The sequence below is a fragment of the Vespa velutina genome, chromosome 1 (assembly GCF_912470025.1).
Source record: "Vespa velutina chromosome 1, iVesVel2.1, whole genome shotgun sequence".
In the NCBI taxonomy this organism is placed as follows: Eukaryota; Metazoa; Arthropoda; class Insecta; order Hymenoptera; family Vespidae; genus Vespa; species Vespa velutina.
This window is the reverse complement of record NC_062188.1, coordinates 8740112-8764247: the sequence shown is the minus strand read 5'-3', so window position 1 is coordinate 8764247 and position 24136 is coordinate 8740112. Positions and strand designations below refer to the sequence as shown.

Here is a 24136-nt window from a genome sequence, read left to right as displayed (position 1 = left end):
TTGTATGAATAATTAAACGTATTTAAGAGAATCTGTAAGAACAAAGACGATGCTCGAGTCGCGAGACTGAGGATTGATCCGTTTATTCAGCGACACGTAAGCCATCACGTTCGATCGTTACAAGTGGAAGGGTTCGCAGTAAAGTTTATGGAGAAATTCGATGTTTCGAGCAAACAAGCCTACACGGTCAACTAACTACAACAGCCATCAATACATGTCGGTGTCATTCAATATTCGATCGATGCTATTGCGAACGTCCGTTGATCGTTTGTTCGTTGGAAGTTTGCTTCGAAGCTGACAAAAGGGGTGCAAAGGATTTGATTTAACTTGCTCACTAAAATCTATTCTTTAACAACGATGAGATTATTTTCTATTGGAAAAAAAAGAAAAGATACGAGCATTCACCAATTTCCTACGTAAGCACGATTGACAGTTCTTTACCTTAAAGTAACATCTTGTTTTTCCAACAGTAGTCTTCTCATCGAAGGATAATTTATTCTAGCTAATTATTCAAGCATAATTTTAAAAGTTTATATGAGCATTCAAACGTGCTATGGTAAGAAAGTTTCCTCGACTAAAGTCCAGCGATTATTTCTTATTCTCTTTAACCGTAAAACAAATTGTTGATATTATGATCTTCATACGAGTTAGAGAAAAATAGATAAAAAGAGAGAGAGAGAGAGAGAGGAAGACAGAAAGAATGGTAGCTTTGCTAACATCGGGACGGTAGATTCAAGTAGAAAGAAGAATCTTGATGAGACGGCTCACGAAAGGGATCTCAGAAAATTCCGAGAAATTTAAGAGCAACATCATCCTGGAGATCCTACGAGTTCAGCATAATACGTTTATTCTTATTTCGCACCCTCTCATTCTCGACCATCAACGCAAAGACTCTCCTCAGGAACGTCGACGCTTACTTACATTTTTTCTTTCTCTTTCTTTCTCTCTTTCTCTCTCTCGACTTTTCGCGCTGTTAACAGTTTGAAATATACGGAATTTCGATATCACCGAGATGTTTGCTCGCGAGGCCGTTATTAAGGGTACACGAGTTCCTTGTCCTCTCTCTGGAAAAGCTGCTTTTCTTTCGCTGAGGGTAAAACGGATTTCTCGGTAAAAAAAGAAAAACTCCAATCTTCTAATATCGTTCTAGAGAAAAGAAAAAGTATAAAATATTTGGATATATTTCTGCAGAGATATTTTTAAAGATATCTCAAGTTTCTGTTGAATGCACGTGTTCTGAATGAAAACTAAAAAAATATCGGATTAGTACGATTGAAAAGCCAAATCGGAAGTGTTTACTGGTCGACGCGATCGATGGTGAACTACACTTACGATTTGTGTACGATGACGAGGATCGCCAGACGAAATATTTACTATGATTGTGTGAAACAATGCTCGCCGATGGCTGGCAGGCCGCGTCCGCGTAAACAAATCGTTTACGCTCGAAACGCACATTTCTATTCACAGAAACAGGGGAGAAACAACGACGGCTTTCGTGTGAATAGTTGTCCCTTCAAATCTCTCTACCTCTACCTCTACCTCCCTCTCACTATTTCTATGCATTGTAACTATTATTTTTTTCTCACACCCTACAATACACAGAGAGAAAGAGAGAAACACTCACAGGAGATACGCTGAGCGATCGTTTCACGTAATTTCAGGAGGCGAACATTTTCGTGCGGATCAGGCGTCGTTGTACGCCGTCTGCTGCCACAACCATCCACCTCTGGTGGTCTGTCGTGTGCATAAATAAAAGCTAAACTGGATACAGACACGGTACTGCACGTGGAAGAGAAAAAGAGAGGAATATATATATATATATATATATATATATATATATATATAAGAGAAAAGAGGATCGTTGTTGTAGAGCATGCAAAATCGTTTATTTACCAGCAACGATCGGAGGTTCATTTATGGAACGAAAACCATCATCTCTGCTAACCCCTTTTTCCTTCCATACTCGTTCTTATTCGAGGACGACGAGACGGCATCGTTTCGCCTAGGTTGAAATTTAGATATCGATGCTCGACGTTTGCGACCATCGTGTACCAGGTACGATGAATTTCTTCCAAATATTCCACGTTTCAAGTTACCAATGTTACTTTATAAACAATGATTATATCATAGCTTTCTGTTTCCGATGAGAAGTTAGATCAAAATAAAACTTTTGATATCGATAAAAAATCGATTGGATTTGAATCAATTTATTATAAAACAATAAATAACAGTAAGATAATATGTATTTTCGTTTTAGTGTCATTTTACGCAAGCGTCGTGTGGATTAAAAAATTCAATTTTCACATGAAAAATACTTCTTTTATGTGACGAGATCGATCGATTTCTTCTTTATTAAAGATAAGAGAAACGAATCGAGTTCGATGATAAAAGCGGGAGAATTTCTTTTTTCGATGTGTTTGCTAAGTTACACGATGCATGAAGATTTACGATACGTCTATTCCAGCATGATACATTATTCGCGATATACACGTATACAAACTGTGTGCTGCTTCGTTTCGGGACTCTCTTTCCGATTTTGCTTGTCGAAAAAATTCGAAGGACCGAAAAACGAATTCGCATGTCCCTGCGATACCAAAACGACTGTACGCACACCGCACGCTTTCTACTGTAGTTGAAAATTTACAGATATATCGGATATCGTTTTCCGATTGCCACTCGGCTTAATTTTCGATGTAAAAGGTAATGGAAGAGGAGGTAGAGACCGCTATCGCTTTAGCGTCGCCCTTTACCGACATTCCTTTACTGCTGTTTCTTTCGCAGGTCCACGTAAAATCAATCAGATTCCGATTAATCGCAGCTCGTTTACTGATTTTTTTTTATGAATACTTCTCTCCGATATTATCTCTATATAAACAAAGACGAGAAAGGAACAAAAAAAAAAAAATTAAAAAAGTAGATCACACAAAGATAGAATTTTAAACGTGCCAAGTCTGAAACTAGAATCGAAGTGAACGTTATCGTGAGTATATCGGGAGCATATTGATAAAAAGTAAAAACAATAGTCTCAGACTTTTTTGATTTAAAGTAGATATAAATTATTCAATATAATTGAACGCGCGAATTGATGCATAGATATTACTTAGAACGAAACATAGAAAATAATATGTTTCGAAGAAGATTAAAGATAAATCGATGACGATCTGCGTGCGAAACGCGAAGTAAACGAGTCCACGAATGCTTCGAACTTTGTCTCGAGCAATTTGTTATGCGAACGGCTTCGCGCTCTGTGAGATTAGTTATGGACTTCGGAATGGTTTCGCACAAAGTGGACCGGCCAACCGGCTGGGTACCAAGCACGTCGTTTGTTCGTAAACTTCGATAAACAGTTTAACCAATGTATATTAAGACGCTAACTTTACTACCAATTTACACAAAGTGCTCGTAAACCGAACTGGTGTACCGCGCTTTGCAGGTCGATGATCGAAGCTTCCGCAGGGTTGGATTTCATCGTACGAGTTTCTCTCTGCGCTCCGGTCACCGATACGCTGTATTTCCTTTACACTTTCCTCAAATACTTCCATATAACTTACGTTAGAATTATAAAAGAAGACAGCAACTGTTAATATTTTAGTCATTCCTTTTCGATGTAAAAATACGAATATATGAAAAAAATAAAATTCGAGATAAATATTATAATATTGACGTTTACAAATCGATCAAAAAGAATTTTTCTTTCAACCCTTAGAAAATCGTCTTAGTGAATAGAGTAGGGGCTAGAAGACAGGGAATCGTCAGATCTGGTTAGGGCAAAGCCAACAATGGATGACTGCTACTACCGACAGTATCGTCGTTGATGTCGTCGTTGCCGTAGTCGTCGTCATTGTTGTCGTTGTCACAGCTAGAGTGGTTTGACTGGTCGCTGCCGTGAAAGGGTTAGATAAGAGGGTCGGCAGTTAGGAGGTTGCACTCTCTAGCTTCAGGGGCTTCTTAATACCATTACTTTTGGTTTTGCTCGGTGATAGCCTCGCAATGTCCCATCGCTCTTTCTAGAGTCAATGACGAGTAGTTTCTACTCAGTCTGATGTTGTGCCAATTTCATTTCTTCTTTTAACTCTTCTCACTCGATCAGTAACATCTTACAGCAATATCACTTTCTCTCTCTCTTTTCCTAATTCGATCGAAAAATAATATTCTTGAAAGTTTAATCGAAGATTGACAATTCCGATCTAACATTGATCAATCGACTTTGACTTCGTTATAAATGTCTTCAATCGTAACTCTTGAAGACGTATTCGTCATGTAGTTGGAAAAATGAAAAAGAGAAAGAAAAGGAAAAGATCGAACTGATAAAGTGCAGAGAATTTTGCACACGCAGACCACTCCTTCCGCCTTTTCATTTCCGTTCTGTGCCCGTTCGGAATGGTTTATTCAGCATACGTCAACTTTGTTCCCGCGTTCCGTAAAAGGATAATCATGTCTCTTCTCGAAAGGATCCGCGGTCGCATACGTCTCTCGATCATCCGGATCGGTAACGGGCATGAAGTATTCAGCGTGCGACAGGACCGTATGCATCGAATTCGAACGAGGCTTAAGAAGAATTATTCCAATCTCTTTTCGAGCATACCAATTTCTAAATAATTTCCCTTTTAGAAAAGTACAATGAAATTTAAAATGAATGACTACTTTTCTCATTAAAATAGAAAATAGAGTCATTATTGGATTGCTTTTATTACAGAGAAACTGTATATGAATGCAACAAGATATTAATTCCTTTCTATCAATATTTCCATTTTTGATCATCTAATAGACCAGTTTTGGTATAAAGACAAAAGTCACGAGACAGAATCAATAGACGGTCGCGCATGTGTGTACGCAGGCGTGTCACGTTTATTGCACGAGTATATTATTTGGTCTTAGATGCACGTCGTGACTTTGCATCGAACTTCTAATTCAAGTCAATCGAGAGGAAACCAAAACGGCCCCTAATAATGACAATGATGATAATACATGAGGTATTATATAACGTTTGACTGCATATGCATTGATGTGTGGATATGAATACGTGCACGAAAAATATCCTCTCGAATGCTACTTTAAATTTGAATTAAATCATTGTTTTGCTCAATCGAACAAGAGTCAAATTTACTTTATATGTATTTTGTCGAAAATATTAAAACAGATTCACGATGGGAAACTGGTAAAAATTTGAATTTTCATCTATGCGAATATGTTGAATATCGTTTTTTCTTCGAAGAACATCTTTCTCCAAAATGTAATCATTACATTTGCTTTTATAAAATGCATTAAAGTGTCATTAAAGAAACCCGTTCGGAATAAATGATTTTGTTCATCGGGGAGTTTCGGTTAACGAACGATCGATAACGTTCTAGTTAAAAAGTCTCTCGGATTATTTCCAGGATGCTTGCATATAAATGGCGGATGTGGAAAAAGATCGAGAAATGTGAAAGAGATAGTTCTGTGGTGACTATATACCTCATAAATTCGAATTATTCTTTCTGCTTTTCTTTCCTTTTTCTATTTCTCTCTTTCTTCTTCTTCCTTCTCTCGACGTCTTTAAGGATTTTCATCGTATTTTAATTTGAGTTATCGTCTTTTAACTTGAAACTCCTCGTACAAAAGAAAATGGTTTGTCCTTCTTCGCAAAGAAAAATATTTTCAATAATATGGCCGATATTTTAGCACCGTGACTCGACGTAAAGAGATGCTCTGCGCATTATCAAACACTGAACGTCGTTTTACTATTCGATGAATGACGAGCTATATGTTGCTTAAGTAATTTCCAACGAAGACGATGAGTACGTGAAAATGCGGATGAAGATAAATTTTCGTTGCTCGAAAATTACGTGACAAAAATTAAATTCCTACGTTGGAAAGGTTATCCTAAACGTGATGTCAGAATGAGCTTTCGAGAATATAGATACATAATGCTTGTCACCAAACGAAAGAATCTTTTCTATTAAAAGGAGGATTTTGAATACGAAACAACTATTATATGTGTGGTATAAATAGCTACATATTTTTACATATTGCATATATATATATATATATATATATATATATATACATTATTGTACATTTTTCAAAATTTCCACTTTCCACCTCAAGGGAACACGATTTATATCAGACGAATTTTTCAACGAAAGACTTTCTTGCCAGTCTTCGTCTCACCGCATCGGATATATACATATACATATATACATATATACATATCTACATATCTATCTATCTATCTATCTATCTAACACATATATAGGTAAATATATAGGTATATCCGTAGATTCACTCTTAACTAGAACGCTCGTCGCTTTACCGGCGGAAATAAAGTAGCGCGCGAGTGCGTACGCCAGCGGCAATGATTTCAGGATTTTTTACGGTGCGTTCTGGAGAAGTGTAATCCTTCGACAAAGAGACATTTTTAGATTAACACCAGCGAATAAAAATGCTTTTACCGCAACGATTTTACATTTTTTCATTTCGAGGAAATGTCTCTCCCTTTTCAAGATGTCAGCTTCTTGAAAGAAAGAAAGAGAATCCGTTAAAGATAGGATGTCGAAGTTATAACATTAAGACGTGATTTAAACGCTAGTCGAAAAAGAGAAAAACGGAGCTTAAAACTCATCGGGAGTTAAAAGCAATAACCATTTGGAAGTCGAAAGTACGATCGGGTAGACTTTTATCGAGACGTATATGGTAGAAGTAACGAGGAAAGAACGGGTATTCTTAAGCGAGCGACCGAGTAAAAGAATTCGCTGACGACTGAGAAAAGTGAACGGACGGTCAAAAGTTTTCTACAGCGCTCGTGAAAACGAACGAACGAACGAAGCTGTGTTCCAGAGAGAAGTATTATAAAGATTCAGAAGCATGAGAAAAAGACGGCAACGCAAGAAAGTTCCTCAGGCGCGTCGCGAGAGAAGACGCGTCCTCTTCGTCGATCGAAAGACAAACAATCGCCGTACACGTGATAAGTACAAATCGATCTTGATCGTGGAGGACTCATCCAGTTCTTTGTTTTTCTCTCTCTTTCTTTCCTTCTTTCCTTCTCTCTCCCTCTCTCTCTCTCTCTCTCCTTTTCTATGGTATATCATTGCTAGATCCTTCTGATTTTAATTTGGTGTAAATAGCAAAGCGCGTCTCGTATGCTCCTAGCGAACGTAAACTTTCACAATCTTTTTAATTGTGTTGTCTTGAGAGATAGTGATAGAAAAGTTCTTTAGCCCATCCGTTCGTAGATCTCTCTCTTTTTTCGTTCTTCTTCTTCTTTTTCCTCTTCCTCTCCTCATCGTCTGGCTCTTTCATCACTACCACACCATTATTACTTGTTATACTACTTTTTCTTTTTCTTCTACGAATACGCCTTATTCACTACTATTACCCTTCACTCTACCACCTTTCTTTTCCTCCACCCTTTTCTTTACTTAGTTCTTACTTCTTACCGGTGAGCGAACCGACCTCAGCAAACACGAATACAGAGAAAAATGTCTCGCTAATTTTCTAAGTGCACCCAGCAAGATCCGATTTGCAGAGAAGCTACTCTGTATTATGAAGGCAATGTTTGAAAACGCTTCGTTCGTACTACTCGTTCAATTCGCAAACTATTTTTCTTTTAAGTTTCTTCCCCGATACTTCGACGAAATTGTGCTTATCTCTAAAGGAATACCTACGAAAGAAGTTAATGTATAAGAACAATGGGATCAAATGAAAACTGGAAACTCTTCTTTGCTACAATCTTACGAAAATGAATTCGTTGAATCCTTTAAGACGATTCAATCGTTTATTAATGAATCATGTTATCTTAATTATTTCACGAGTGCGTAGTAATCGAAATAATTATTTTATTGCTTTTTCGCGAAAAGTTTATGAAAAAAAACAACTTGGAATACATCAGGCGATACACCACGTGTCAATTAAAAGTTCGGCTCCTAGCAACACTTTCCTGTCTTTTAGATTAAAGCTCGTCTCAACTCTCCAAAATGTCGACTGGTCATACCCCCATTTTATACGCAACTATGTCGTATCACTAGCCAGTTACCAATTTCGTCGTTCAATTTATCCGTCCGCAAAATTCTCTCGTTCCACCGATACGATTTCATTGGGGATTTGAATTTGATCGTAGTTGCCTACGAACCACGTGATTCCCGGAATAATTCATTATTTTCATTTTCCATCTCTTCTCTATATGAGTATTCGTAATCGAACGAACGATCTAATCGTGAAATAAACGTTTAACAGTCAGCTATGTATCTTTCCAACGCTCACGTATGCATTGTATGTATGTATTGTATTATAAAGAAACTATGTCATAAACATGCGTACAAAATCAATCGAAACAAATACATCGATTTAAAGCAGAAGTTTTCCAATTTAATTCGAATTCAACCATTATATATATATATATGAAAGGAAAATGCACTGATTATAACCCAAATCAAATAGCCCTGACTACTTCTACTAAAAAATATTTATCGGCAGTATTTCAATTTCTAGGCGAAATAATATTACTTTCAAAGATAAGACCGATAGAGAATCAATATAACTGATATTCAATTCGATTTCGCAAGCGATATCAGTACGATGGATAATAAAAGTAAACTCGATGCACGTTGATTCGGTTTACTAAGAGAAACCTACTTGTTCTAAGTCTTTTCAGAGCCATGCGATCTCTGAAAGTTTCAATCACGAAACTTGAGTGGTCAAAGTTACGACGATGGCGTAGAAGGTCGAGAAACACGAGTAAGGTGGAGAGAGAGAGAGAGAGAGAGAGAGAGAGAGAGAGAGAGAGAGAGAGAGGGAAAGAGAGAGAAAGAAAGAGAGAGAGAGAAAGGGAGAGAGAGAGAGAGAAAGAAAGAGAGAGAAAGAGAGAGAAAGAGAGAGGAAGTGATACAGCAGTATGGGGTCGGAATTGGGGAAAGGAAGAGGGAACAGTTAAAGAGAAATGTGCTTTTACCCTTCCTACGGTTAACTATCCTAGCAACACCTGTATCTCGTCGACACCTGTAGCACACTTCTTAGATTTCTCATCCTTTAGCGTTAGAAAAGGATCGTTGCTAAAGTGGAAAGATAACGACGAAAAGAAAAGAGCAAGTGAGAGTGAGAACGAGAGACAGAGATAGATAGAGAGAGAGAGAGAGAGAAAGAGAGAAAGAGAGAGAGAGAGAAAGAGAGAATAAGAATAGAAGGAAAAGAGGGTAGCAAAGTTATATAATAAATTACAAGCACCGTTGGAAAAACAACAGGATAATGGGAAAACCGAAGGATTATACTTCATTGAGAAAAAAAAGGGGAACCATCTTTATAGCCTTCAGATTTTATGTGACATACATACATGACATATATAATATCATATGTATTGCATTTTCCTTTTGTTAGATGGCATACGAAAAGTAAAAGCCCTTGGGTCAAAGTACACATCAGTGGGAAATGAAACAAATACGAGATGATAAGACAGTCATATTTTTCTATCGTATACCTATACTTTCGTACTAGCCATTGAACAAGTAAAATATTCAAGAGCATAAGCCGTAAGACATACGAGTATAAGACAATATAGAATTTTAAGATAATTTATACTCTTATTAATTTTTCTTACTTACACATCTTTCCTCTCTTTTCCCACCTGTTTATCAATTTATAAATGTTCCTAAAGTTTGTACTTAAATAGATATTATATTTTTATAATTTTTAAACGAATAACTCAAGGTTAAGCTTTGAAGAATAGTTTTACGAGTATTCAATTAACGAAGAGATTATTGAAAAGCTCGAACTTTGCCGTGAACAATACAAACGTGTCACAAAGCAAACAAAAAAGTAACATGCCTGAAAGATGAGAAAAAATGAGAAAGAGACAACGATTGATCGCTCCTTTTTGCTTTATATTTGGCGAAAGCTAATCCAGGAAATCGTGTAGAGCGCTTGGGTGGGAATTATACTGACGTAGGGTGAAAAGGAGGGGGGGAGGAGTACATGTGTGTTGATCGCCGCAACATACGTCGAAACAGAGTAACAAATCATAGCCCGGGTGTGTATATATGTACTTATATACATACGTATATATAGATATATACGCTACTACCAGTGAGCATTGGCCGCAACGAATAATAGACGGGTATGGCTGATGTCGAGTATCGATACGTCGAACAATCGAAACGAAGCGCGGCATGGACCGTGAAAGCGGACTCGCTGCTACCTCTGCCTCTGCTTGTGCTGGGCTATTCCTCGATGGATGGACAGCAGGACGAGGATTGCCATTTTCCCCATATCCTCCTCATCCTCCTCGTCCACCTACCTACTACTCTTCTCTACTACCACCCTTCGCTACCCTCCGTCCACCCACGTGCGACGCGATTCGATTACGAAACACCAAGCCAACGTGGTTGCCCTGTTCTTCTTGCTCTCTCTACGACCACCATCATCAGAAGCAGCTCTATATGTGATACAGAGTTACAGTATATACCCATACTCATGTATATACATGCGACTCTTTCTTTCTCTCTTCTTTCCCGAGGCTTCAAACGCTCGTATTTCATTTTCCTTTCCTTGTTTTCAAGATCCTGTACAGACTCACACTTTCAATCTTTGATTGGAATACATCTTGTAGAAGGATTTCGCTTAACTTGCCATTCATTATAATTATTCTCTACATCAACTTACCGTTCGAACGTAACTAAATGGTAAATTCTCTTTTCTCAAATATCATATGTATTCGGTAATATAACGACTACCATGTAAACGTTTTCATTGAACGATATGAAATACATATATATATGTCTCATTGATCATTACTCCTGTTGGAAAGCAACCAAAAATTGGATGACACATCGTTCGAACGTTCCTGTTCGTTTGCCTGTACCTATATTACGACGTATCGAAACGTATGCATATGTTGCACATGGAAGAGTGAGGGAGTTAGAGGGAAGGGAGGAATGGGTAGAGTTTCGTGGCAGTTATGTCGAGCGGAGAGTCTGGTGGGAGCGATTTCCTGCGAACCGGTTAGGTACATGTCATTCGCTGCATGATTAATCGTTTAATTAGCGGCAGTGTTATGGCAGCATGGTTCCAGTTAGCTCTTCCCTCTCTCTCTCTCTCTCTCTCTCTCTCTTTCTCTTTCTCTCTCTCTCTCTCTCTCTTTCTCTCTTTCTCTCTCTCTCTCTCTCTCTCTCTCTCTCTCTCTCTCTCTCTCTCTCTCTTACACTCGCTCCATTTCCCTCACTCTTCCTTTGATCATGGCGTCTCGTACCAACGGCAGCAGTACGATAGTCTCTTTCTCTCTCTCTCTCTCTCTCTCTCTCTCTCTATCTATTTATCTATCTATCTCTATCTCTCTTTGGTTTTGAGGTCTCAACACGATGCAAGCACCGTGTCACCCTAGAACCGAGACACCCACCCTCCAACGTCTCGAATAGTCAACTCGTCGAAGAGCGGCTAGAGAACGGCTAGCTCTGCCGAGTCAACTATTAATCCTCCAGCTCTCTGAGTATAGTTGCTTCCGCGTTACGGAAGTTTCGGGAGAACGCACGACTCCGCTCAGTTTGCTGAACTTTGCTCGAAGGTAAACCACTGTTCCGTAGAAGAACAGAGGAAGATAGAAGGAAGGAGGTGGTATATAAGTGCGATGTTAAATCGATGGCTCTAGAAATTTCTCTGAAAAGCGACATTGCGATTAGATGTCGGTGTCGGAGCGCATGAGACGTACAATCTTGGATTCTGCCTGTGATGTACGCGTAAAATCTCGTCGTAAGCAAATTCATGAGAGACAGATAGAGATAATTTTGTAATATCAAGTTCTTGTTATGGCATAAAATAATAATATGAAATTATGGAAGTTTTTATTTTTATCTTATACTTTTTTATCGTAAATAAAATATTATTATACTCAAAACTTTTACATTGTGTGTTTACCTTTTATCTATTCTAGTCGTAAATAAAAAATGATTTTCCACGAATTTACCAATTCCCTCACTCTGTACAATCGTAAACGAGGGATCGTTCATCCAAACTACACGAATCATACATCTTTTTCCAAAGAGCTAACGCGCAAGTTTAAACACTTCCGTCCCATGAACATTTTCGAGTGCATCGCGGGAAGGCAGTTTCCACTATCGGGAACGCGTAAAACGACTGTAACGTGCGACGTTCTGGAAAGCGCCCAATAAAATGGTGCGGTATCTCTTCGGAAAGTATTGCGTAAATTTGCCCGATAAATTCGCTCCATCGACTTATCGTACCAACAAGAAAGGAAGAATAAAAAAGGAAAAACAACAAAAAATATTGAAGTGCGGTTCTAGCGAAGAATATCTAATAGAAACTTATGCAAGGTTATCTTTAATTCTCACATTTTTATTCCTTTTTGTTTTTCTCCATTTGTCCTTACTTAATCATTTAGAGAGTGTTTTTTAATCTTTCAAGATTAGTATATCTCCTGAAAATGTAACTGGGGTACTTTTTGCACAGATAGATAAAATTATGATTATTAAACTATAGTTATAGTATAACAATAGGAATAAAATAAAAAAAAATATATATATATATATATTAATAAATTTCAAAGACAATAAATTTCGTATTCATAAATTACATACATGGTGTTCTAAAAGGTTTACATACTTCACAAGTTTTAGAAGAGTATTAAAGGGATCTTATAAAATAACCTTTTAAACTTTTTTCCCGTTTTTTATTTTTAGTTCTATTTGAGCTCTTACAGTATACTTCCAAAAGTTTTATCGCGTACCCCACATTGATCTAGACAACCAACGACAATTGCAATGTGAGCCAGGCTTCATGCGATTATATCGATCGAGCTAGCCACGTTGAACGCTCTTCTTCATATCTTTTCACGAAGCGACTTCGTTCGTTATTCTTTATGTCGTATTCAGTAACTTCCCATTGATTCTCGATCATATCGAATACTAGGCCGATCGATTGCTGAAGATTTAATTAATATGCGCAAATCAATAATGCACAAGAAAGTACGAGATATATATATTAGAAATTAAGTAAATGTGATCTCATTCGAGCCACCAATTCTCATTCGTTGATTTTTAGCAGTGAAGGATTGATTTTTTCTTACCCTCATTTACTGTCCTTCGTTCTCATTTTTTTTCGTTCTCTCTCCGTGCGCGCACGCGCATATTAACTATCTCCCTTTTTCTCTCAACACACTTTACTCTTTTCGGTTTCTCGTTAAACCATAATCCGGTCGTGATGCAATTCGACAATGGCCAACTCATCTCATAAAAACCTGCATATTTCTTCGCTGCGAAAACCGTACTAAAAAATGTTTTTTGATCAAAGTACGCCTTGTATCGGTATTTCGTAATTAATATTCTCTTTTTCCCAGGAAAATGAAAAAACGACAAACCGTGCGAGGAAAATTTTTTTCCTCCCCCATGTTAGTATTATATAAAGCAGGATTGGCATTTTATTGTATGTACAAAGGACTTTTTAAAAAGGAACGATCTCGGGGGTAATAAAAATGGATTGCAAGGCGGTTGTAAAAAAAGGATAGATATTATCACGGAATATAAAAATCGTTCGGAATCATGGGTGGAAAGAGAGAGAGAGAAAGAGAGAGAGAGGGATATAAAGTTACGTTTATGAAAAATCGATTTGTGTTGGTGGTACGTGTCAATATAAACAAGTCGAAGGAATTGCTCGAGTTTTACCTCATGGTTTGCACAACTCATGATTTAATCGGCTTTAAAATTTGTCTATCAAAAAGGTAGAGAATGAAAAAGAAAGGAAGATTAAGAAAATGACAAGAAAAACAAAAAGAAAAACAAAAAGAAAAACAAAAAGAAAAACAAATTTAACGCAAAAAGAGGTGTTCAGGAAAAGAGATGGACGATAAAGGAAAAAAATGAGAAGGGAGTGAAGGAAGTTTTCACCAAGGAGGTAGTTGTGAAAATCAATCGTTCGTCGAAAGGAAGTCGGAAAGGAAGAGGAGGAGGAGTAGTGGTGGTGATAGTAGTTGGTCGAATCTCTTTGAAAATGCGTGGACCATTTTTCTAAACGGACAATAACAAAGAGAATGAAGGATACGAGGACACAATGGCAATCACGATCACTAGTCCCATTGTACTACTCCTACTACCTTTTACGAAATCGTTACAGTTTTGTCTTTCTCTTCGTTCTGTTCCCGGTCACTTCTTCCTTGTAGTCTCTCTCCCTTTTTTTTTCCCTGGAAAAGAAGAAAGATAGCGTTTCTTCTATCTTATTTCTTTCTCTCTCTCTCTCTCCCTCTCTCTCTCTCTCTCTCTCTCTTTCGCTTCTTCCTTTCTCATATCCAGTTCAAAAGCTAGGAAAAGGCATCAATCGTTGTCCACGTTCTCTAATTCGAGATTAATGAGAGTCGCTTTATGCTCGAACGATGCTCCAAGTGGATTCAGGATGCGGGAAATATGAAAGCGGCGCGAGATATTATCATCGTGGTAATCGTGCGTTCTGCGTGCCCTATCTCTCGACCACGATGACGCGAATAACCGTATAGCTGGATATTTCGACCATCAAATCGCGGCGATACGTTATCGCACGCTCTGCGGTTGCTCGTCGAATCGAAGATCGAAGCTCGGCCGACCGCCATAAGTATTGGAGTTTTAATTCGATATATTGAATATTATATATCGCGAGAATCGATAGAATTACATCGGACTCGGCCCACTCTCTCTTTGTCTTTTGTATACTTGTCAGAGTCTCTTAATTATCTAGAGAGAATAACGTGAAACCGAAGACCCATCCCACGATCGATCTAGATACGTCATTGTAGGTAATTTTTATTCTCCAAGATTTATTTACGACGTATTGTATGATGTAAAAAAAAGTCAATCGCTTCAAAAATTCGTTACTTTTTCCAAGAGATCGATGATATTTCCTGTAATTGATAGTAGAGGTAATATGTTGCTATTTAATGTTTTACGCAGGTATATTATTTTTCACACGAGTACCCAATTATCAACGAGATGTGTGTGAGCAGTATATAGTAAACGTGAAAGTCTATATATCTACGATATACTACATAGATAACATACATTTATCCACATGATCCGTATAACCGTGTGTATGCACTTGTGCGCGTTACCGTCAATTTATGTCAGCAGTACAAGCCGAACTAATTTGGGTAACAACCGCACAGGGACAGATCGAATGAGTGTCAGTTGTCCAGTGGGATTCTCCGTTGGTGTCCTCCGGCCAGCAACCTGAAGCGAAATATTTTCAATGCATTCTCTCTTTCTCATCCATTTTCCTCTCAACCTATCATTTTCTCGCTTCTTTACTATTCGTCTCTTCCTCTTTCTCTCTCTCTCTCTCTCTCTCTCTCTCTTACTTTCTCTCTCTCTCTCTTTCTCTCTCTCTCTCTCTCTCGTCTTTTCTATCCTTCGGTTTGATCAAACTACATTCTCATTCAGAACGGGAGCGAAAAAATGTACTCACCCGGGGCCAACACAGTCCAATTTTCATATTTTATCGAAGTTTACCAAATGCGACATTCGGCTTTAATTCCGCGAGCCTATCGAAACACGTACTCACGCGAATCCCTGGAAACGAATATTAACGTTCCAACTAAATTGCGTTGTACCTTTCCCAGAAACTCTCGAATGTAACGCCACACGACCGCAATCCTGCAAATCCCATAAAATCGTTCGAATTCATTTCGAATCGATGGAACGAGAAGCGTTGCGATCGTCGGGAATCAAATAGCTTCGTTGCATGTGCGTTGTTGCGTCTATATTTTGCAGTCTGACAATTTCATAACCGAATTATGACAACGGCGTGGTTAATGCGGATCGCTACCTTTCAATGAATATGTAAATAATTAGGCGCATCGGTCAACATAAATAAATGGATTAGATTCCGACGGCTTGTTATTAAATGTTTCATTCTCTAATTATCCGGTCAGTTGACCAATAATGGAGAATCATAGCTCGTATGTCAAAGAATAATATAACTCTATTGAAAATTGATTTTGTTAATACACGAATATATCAAATATAGGTAGATAAGTAGATAAACAGATATATAGATAGATAAGTAGATAAATAAATAGCCATGTATGGACGTTTAACCGAAGGAATGACTTTTAATTTCGTATTCTGAGTTAGTAGATGCATCCCTGATCGAAGTATATTCGATTCCTTCTGTAAGATTAGACTGGTGTGTAAACCCGAAAGTAATAGAGTAAACAATGCTTGTCTATGTTGTATCGGTATAGAGGTACTAAGCAGTTCGTTAAGGGTCGACCTTCGAAAGAGCGACACGTGTTACGGGTTCGATAGGTATCACGGAACCGTAAAGTGTCCTGAAATATCACGGACGAGGCACTTGCGGAAGGGCGGCCTCGAGCAGAGGCCGAGAATTAATAACCGGCGTCACAAATTGTACGGGGGGTTCCTAGTGCCACGGAACGACTACGTGATTACGGGTTAATCAGAATTAATTAAGTGCCGTGGCATGCTCGTCACTACTTCGTTACTGTGGCGCGTCAAGTACCACCCCGCACTCGCACGGACGCACAGACGAACGTACGATCCTAATGAATGATATGCACATGCATGCCTCGCGAGGCCTACACGATGAATTCTGAAGACGAAAAAAGTAGAAATCGGACGGAAGAGGCGTGAAATAAGGTCGAGGAGTGGCACTTCGCCGAGATGAAGGCTCCTTTTATCCTATTCTCTTGTGTGATCTCGCGTCATACAAGGCAAAAAAGAAACGACGCTCACGTCGATCCACTTCTTACTTTTCTTTGCGTTAAACAAACACTGTGTTCGTAAAAAACTCAAAGAATCTTTCTTTCAAATATAATCAACATTTGTTTAATATAATAAAAAATCAAATAGTAATAATAATAATTGGAAATTTTTAACTTTTTTTAATAGTTACGAAGAATAAATATGAAAATCAATCAAACAAGGGATTCATGATCAATATAATCACGACAGGATCTTATATTTATCAATTCCATCATCTATATCATCTTTTATTTAGAAATCTTTTGTTAAGAACAAGAGTTTAATAATGACATTAAAAAATAATAAATAAGCAAAGTTCTTGCCAATTTTACGAAACTTCTTTCTTTTGTTCAAAAATCCCGAAGTATAGTGATAAATTTAGACAATAGGATCTTCAAGAAAGAATGATTCTACGCGATCAGAAACGTCTTTTCGGTTGAGGAAAAAGACATTGTATGGTCGTTTCTGCGCTTCTGCTCGAAGAAGCGGAAGAGAAGAGCAGCAGATCGACTACTATACTCGAGTTCAAGTACGTATACAATGAAAAGCGGAAGGTAGAATCGAGAAGACGAAGATAGAGATGGATGGAGAAAATCGACGATCGGTGAGAGAAGACGACGTTGAATGGATAAAAGGAAAGAAGAGACATGGTGGACAGAAGAAGAGTAGGCTGGCTGGAAGAAGTCTTGAAAAGAAGCGTAATTTCAGGTTGCACATTGGCCTTGGGCCAACTTGAACACGTACAGGTCGCACTAGTGAAACATGATGCATGATGGTGCTATGTACGTGTGCCGAACGAGTCTCGACGGTACCTAACAATGCTGTTGAAAGGAGCCTAATTAAATAAGACGTCAGGAATTACGCGGATCGCGTGGATCTCCGACTAACAAGCCACTGGAGGGTGTACTAGGTCGACACGGTCTCTTCCTCCTTGTTGTTGGGTCTGTGCAGCCGTTAGGTCAACCAAGAGATAAAGAGAGAGGGAGAGAAAGACAGAGAGGGAGAGGAAGAGAGAGAGGGAGAGAAAAAGAAAGAGAGAGAGAGAGAGAAGAAGCAGAAGAAGATAAAGGAAAGAGGACAGAGCTTCTAAAGGACCATTCACATAGAAGCTAGAAGTCTTCCTAGATATAATTGTAGTACCATCGCTAGGACTTATGTATAGCTACACCGAGAGTTTCTTTTTTCTACTCGAGTGCACGTAACAACTCATCATGAGTTTCTTCTATTCTCATTTCGTTATTCGCACTTTGAAAGTTGTCGTCGTTGTTTATAAGAAAGAAGAGTCTACGTAGTAGCTAACAAAGCTCGGAGATAAGGGTATATAAGTTGAGACATAGGAATCTGATAATTTTTTATTATCAAATACCTACTTTTTTTAATATCAAATGTTTCAACTAACATTAAGAAGTTTAACATATTTGATGCTATTTTAATAATTATGGACCGAATAGCATTGTACAACATTTGTAGTAGAAATGTTTTTTAAAAACAATAAATCAGTTATTAGAATGCAATGATTGTTCCGAGTACATTTTCAAAGTCCGCATTATAGCTCTGTTCATTGCCGTAACTTCACAAAATTATAGTTCCAAAATTTTCAACATAGTGCATTTTCATTAATGAAAAAGCCACCCGGTGGTGCTCGTGCAATACGAACTGGAGAAGAAATTGAAAATATGAGAACAGTAATCCAACAGGATCCATGCTGTTCAGTCAAAAGGCAAGCCAGTAGTTTATAAATTTAAGTCTTCGTAGAATTTTACACAAGGACCTTAATTTTCATCCATACTAAACAGTTGTTCAACAGCTAACGGAATGTTCGAGAAAGTAATAGGAAATTTTCGGAACAGATTAGAATAATGTCTGAAGAATGGCGGGACACATGAAATCCTTTTAAAAAAATAAAATAGCATGATAATATTTCTGCATTGATGTATAATACTTAATAAAAAATTAAAATCTATTTTATTTAAAAATCGGCAGGTTCTTATGTTCCACCCAGTATAAACTGAATATTGCATAGCTTGATTATTATTAAAATCAATGTTTTGATTGAGAACATCAGCTTCCTATTTCTCTGATTTTTTCTCTCCCTTTCTCTCTCTCTCTCTCTCTCTCTCTCTCTCTCTCTCTCTCTCTCTTTCTTCTATCTTTGTTTTTCAATGAAAAAAGAGAAGAGAGAGAAGAGAGGATTTACGAAAATGCTTCTTCAACGACGCCTAGTTTTTTTCAAGACAAAAAGAATCACTGACTGGGATTGTTAATAAATTCAGATGGACAATACTGACTGACCTAACTATGAATGTAGGTTTCCACTACTTTCTCACTGTATCGATAGCGATGAGAATTATGATCTGGAGTAAGAAAGGACTAAGACTAAGGGTGTGTATAAGGGCGATAAAGATGATTCCCTTGAGGGTATAGCTCGAGCTACCGGTGCCGACGATGACCGTACTGCGGCATTTTTAACCTCCGTCCTTCGTCCATCGAAGCCAGTATAGCCAATTACCCCTCTTTCCGCTTCACATATCGCGAAATAAGTAATGGACGCAATCACGCGATTGTTCTGTCTGCCGGAAGTAAAATCATAGTCACGTGGAAAGGTTAAATTGTTCACAAATAAGTGAACGCTTTTTTCCTATCAGAGTTTGCTCTTTCACAAAATTAGAAGTTATTCTTTTAATTTTTTCTTCTGTTTTATCTCATATACGACAGTATTTCCAGCGTATTATGTATAATTTAAAAATCGAAGAAAAAAAATATCATATGATAATTTAATAAGAATTCTGATACAAGTAAAAAGAAATGTAAATATCAGAAAAGTAGTAGTTTCTCTCTCAAAAAAAATATAAATTTCAGAGAAGTAGTCATTCATTCCGAAGTTTTTTCCGACTACTCGGAAAATTTTAGCAGTCTTCCAAAGTATCTAATTCCATAAAGTGACAACTAAGCCTGCTATATGCAGAATGAAAGCCGAAACTCGATACCGAGCGAGTATCGTACGGATGATATGAGTTGAGAAGTAGGAGGATCGATAATCTACAGTGGAGATGAGAAAACAATCAAAGCAGGACGTTCAACAATCGAATTTCATAAACAGTTCTCCATTGAGATCGATGCAGATGCCCCGGTAAATAAGTCCACATCGATTAAAATCTCGCTTTCGTATTTCTACCAAATTTATTTCAGTTTTGAACATTAACCGAGATTCTTCTGATATTCGCTAAAGCATTTCAATTTGCGCATTCCAAATTGCGCGTTTCAAATTGCCCAATTAGAATTCTTTCGCTTTAAAAATTTTTAAGTCAAAAGTTATAAAAAATTTTCGTAACCTCGAGACTTAATATTATTATATCTTCGACTCTTTTAAAAAGAGAGAGAGAGGATCGCAATCAACATATTTGAAATTTCTTGCATTAATTATGTTCCTGCAGCACTTACAAAGTGTGATTTATAATAATGTAATACGTCTTGTCTGCTATAGAGTTACTAAAAGTTATATTACTTTCAAATTAGGCTCTTACAAAGCATCACTTCAAGAATGAGAACAGTATACTTTCATTTTTCTCTTTTATTTTCAGAAAAAAGAAAATAAGCACCATTAAATATATTAAAAACTGCAAGAATTATTCAAATTCCAATGCTTCATCTACCATCACAAGTTCTGATCAAAAATAACGGAGAATATAGATACATGATATGAATGTAGATAAGCAAAGTTTTATCTTACAGATTCGTGATCTATATTTCATATGGTCAAGCAAATATTAATGTACAAGTGGTTCAATAGTCGATCAAAAGTTTTGATTAGAGAAACGAACGCATGACGATATATATTACGAGACTCTCTAATGTCGAGATAGGAAACTTTCTTAGAGTGTTATACTTGTTGTTTTCGAAAAACAATCGATATTCCACTATCAGATATCTTCCAGAGACAAATTATCACACAGATTGCTTCCCTCTTAGAACCCCACATAGAGATAGATAGAAGATAGATAGATAGATATATAGAGAAAGAGATGGAAAGAGTAAGAGTTTCGTATTTGTCCTCAAATGTGACAAAGATAGAGAAACAGCAAGACAGAGAGAAAGAGAGAGGAGTGGAGTCGAGCGACGGTGATGAGTTCTAGCAAGCGGCGTCCGCCGTCAGCGACGTCGTCGAGTCGATGATGTGGTGTTAGTAGTGATGGTGGTTAACGTAGAGAGGAGTTGCCTGTAAGAGAGGAAATGGAGGGTGTTGCCAAGTCCCGACATGCTTCGCTTCGATTAATCAATGAGAATGGCATTTCGGAGAGGTGCTAGGCAGAGGTGACGCCGGAAGTGATGCCGGAGGTGGCTGTGCGCGCGCTCGAGAATGCCACCAGAAGTGACTACTGTTAGACGGATTGAGCGCCAAGAGGACAAGGGTTCGTTCGTTGCCGTTCCAAGGATGGACACTTTTGATGAATGGTGTCTACGATTGACCGCCATGGGCTTCCGGCTTGTTGACTCTGACTACCCATTCCTCTTCGGTATTCATAACCGAATGATGAATTCGGTAAGATGTTCAAGAAAGAAAACATGAGTTGCTTTACTTTTCACATTGAAAAGCGTAGAAATAAAGGTATCAAATCTCTTGGAAACAAAATCGGAAGAGGAAGGTAAGATTTCCTTGTCCTAGAAGTATGAATAGATTCTCATAAGAACAAGAAAGAAGTAAGGTCAGAATTTAAAAAAGATCTCGTGACAGTAGTGAGAAGTGTAATAGGATACAGTAGCAGGATAAAGGATATGAATCAACCGAGTACGCGATACATTACTGAATATTTAATTCCTATGTATCTCTATATGTATCCTCTCGTGGATACTCTATATCCAGTTCTGTAAAACAAGACAGCATAACTTCAGCTAAGCTGTAGAGTTAACGTAATTTCTTTAAATAATGTGGCTAAATTAACTCTATATTTTCGAAATATACCGATTCTTAGGAATTCTTCTCATAACCATAAGGAGTGATCTTGAGTATTGAGACATTCCCATGGAAATTCTACCATCAAAACGATGTGGTTCCTTCGACTCTTATTGGCTTAGTGAAGAATTGGTGAATGATTCTAATTCTTCGTTAATTAATGGAACGACATCAGACGCCGTCCGAAAGCTCGTAAGAAAAGAGAAGGGTACTCTGCTTCAAGAGTTTGCTGAAAGATGCCTTCCATTTATCACTGTCTAGGACAGAAGTAGACGGGAGGAAAATCGATCCCTTACGTGTCATCTTTCTCTCCTTTCCGGCCAATCTTACCTAACGGAGAACGCGAAATACTTCCACGCGCCACTGGGCGATATTACGCTCACATTTCTTTCTCTCTCTCTCTCTCTCTCTCTCTCTCTCTCTCTCTCTCTCTCTCTCTCTCTCTCTCTCTTTTCCTCCCTCTCTCTGTGGAACTTATTTTATTTATATTTTATGATAATTGTGTGCGGCACCTAGGCCATCCTTTGACATCGACCATTTTTCTACGTCAAAAACACGTATATGCGTTTCGTTCTAAGGTTACGCCCCAATATCCTTCACCCACCTTCGATAATATCTAAGATATATTCGTATAACTCTGGAATATATTTTATGAAGCTGTTTTCTCCCATAATTAAATACTATCCGTTTAAATCTCAGTGATCTTCGTACATAAAATGTCTTCTCGTCTGTTTCGTGCACATACCAAAGTTCTGTATTAAAGATTTCCATTCAATAGAATGTTAAATACACCGTCTAAAGAAAATACTCATTTCGATCGGAATTTTCACAATTTCGATTCATTATTTCCTTTGAATTTCGATAGCTCGTTAGTTTATTCAGCAAATTACGGTTGTATTATCGATAATTTGACGCATACAATGAACTTCATTTCCTGAAGCATCACGAACTTTAGACCGGTCCTCATTTCATGTTTATATACCACCAGTTAACTATTCGGCGTATTTCTCCTCTCTTCCTCATTTTCTCTTTCTTCTCATTCTTTCTGTCTCTGTCTCTCTACTACCATTCTCATTCTTCACAAATACGAAATAGGTAATTCTTGGAAGAAACTAGGGAGAGTACCGGTGAACGAACCAAGTTCTGAATCCATTTTACCTCGAATACAGTTTGTGATTACCAACTCTCTAGCGGCTAAACGACACGGAGCGTGCAGGCAGAAGCTAGAAGAGAAAGAGATAAAGACGGAATGAGAGATGAAAAAAGATTAAAAATGAGGAACCGAGAAAGAACGAAAAGGACGAAAGCGAAGAGTAAAGGTTGCTCTGAGCGAAAATGTGTATGAAACGACGAAAAAGAGGTAGGTAGCTAGAATGATAGAGAATAAAAAAGAAAGAGAGAGTGTACGGAATGCTATCATGAGTTTTCCGAGTTTTCCACGAGCTATTCTAGGAGTGGGGGTGTTAATTACCAGCTCGTTCTGTGCATAAGAAAGAGAGAGAAAGAGAAAGAGAGAGGAAGAGAGAGAGAGAGAGAGAGAGAGAGAGAGAAAGAGAGAAAGAGGGAGAGAAGAGTACTCTCGAGATATGGGGGCGGACAGGGGCAGACTCGGTGGTAGGAAAGGATAGAGGCAGCCGGGTGCGAGATAACGTTTTCAATTACCTGCAGGATGTGACGTAGTTATGAGTTAGCTACCTAGAGAGCGAAAGCGGTGAAGGTTAGGAGTCCTACCTCTCTACCAAGCCAACCAACTGCTTCCAGGAGATGATGAACCAAAATGGCCTAGGCGAATATTGGGTAAGAAGACAAAAGGTAAATGAAATAGATGCAAATACATTATTTAATAGTACGTGTTCTTACAAATAAACTACAAATAGTTAAAAAAAATTTAACGATTATCGTGCTTGTTTCGCTCGAAACAATTATGAGCCGATTTTTCTTGTCTTTCCTTATCTTGTCTTTTCTCTTATTCCTTTTCTTTTATTTATCCTCTCGTCTTTTACTCTTTCTCATTGCAGCCATTTACGAAAGGCTACGAAACGGGAAGAGTGTAAGCCAAGTGACAACGAACGACGGGAATCGAGCGGAGAAGCGAAGCGAAAGAAGCAGAAAAACCGATCCAATTAGCGCATGACTTTAATGCGATAGAACGAAGGCGACGACTCCCTCTTATAATCCTCGAGACTCCTTTCTGTTCGCTCTTGTCCCAGTTGACTTCACGCTAGGGGCCCTAGTAGACCCCTCTTTTTCTTCTGCTTTTTTTATTTACTTTCGAGAATATCACAGATGGCTTTACCGACGGTAACTTTACCGTCAGGATAAAATGTGCCAACGTTCAACGAAGAGAAAGAAAGAAAAAAGAATGCGTAATCATCGAAGCTTTCGTTAAAGTTCGACGACGTTTCGATAGGACTTCTTTTCCGATCATCGGCTCGTCTTTAACAATAGCTTCAGGCGTCGAAAATTGAATTTAAGGAAAAAT

The 24136-nt window shown here is 38.0% G+C and overlaps 1 protein-coding gene and 1 long non-coding RNA gene across 16 annotated transcripts in view; one reads left to right on the top strand and one right to left on the bottom strand.

Moving 5' to 3' along the window:
- The window catches only part of LOC124951706 (RNA-binding protein Musashi homolog Rbp6), a 596819-nt gene that overhangs the window by 132778 nt on the left and 439905 nt on the right, over positions 1-24136 (bottom strand). The window lies entirely within an intron of this gene.
- LOC124951835 overlaps positions 22870-24136 on the top strand; it is a 1310-nt gene continuing 43 nt past the window's right edge. Inside the window, exons 1-2 of the long non-coding RNA XR_007101730.1 lie at positions 22870-23466; positions 23673-24136. The exon at positions 23673-24136 is cut by the window's right edge and continues 43 nt beyond it. This is a non-coding gene — a long non-coding RNA (uncharacterized LOC124951835). The remainder of the gene's footprint in view (positions 23467-23672) is intronic.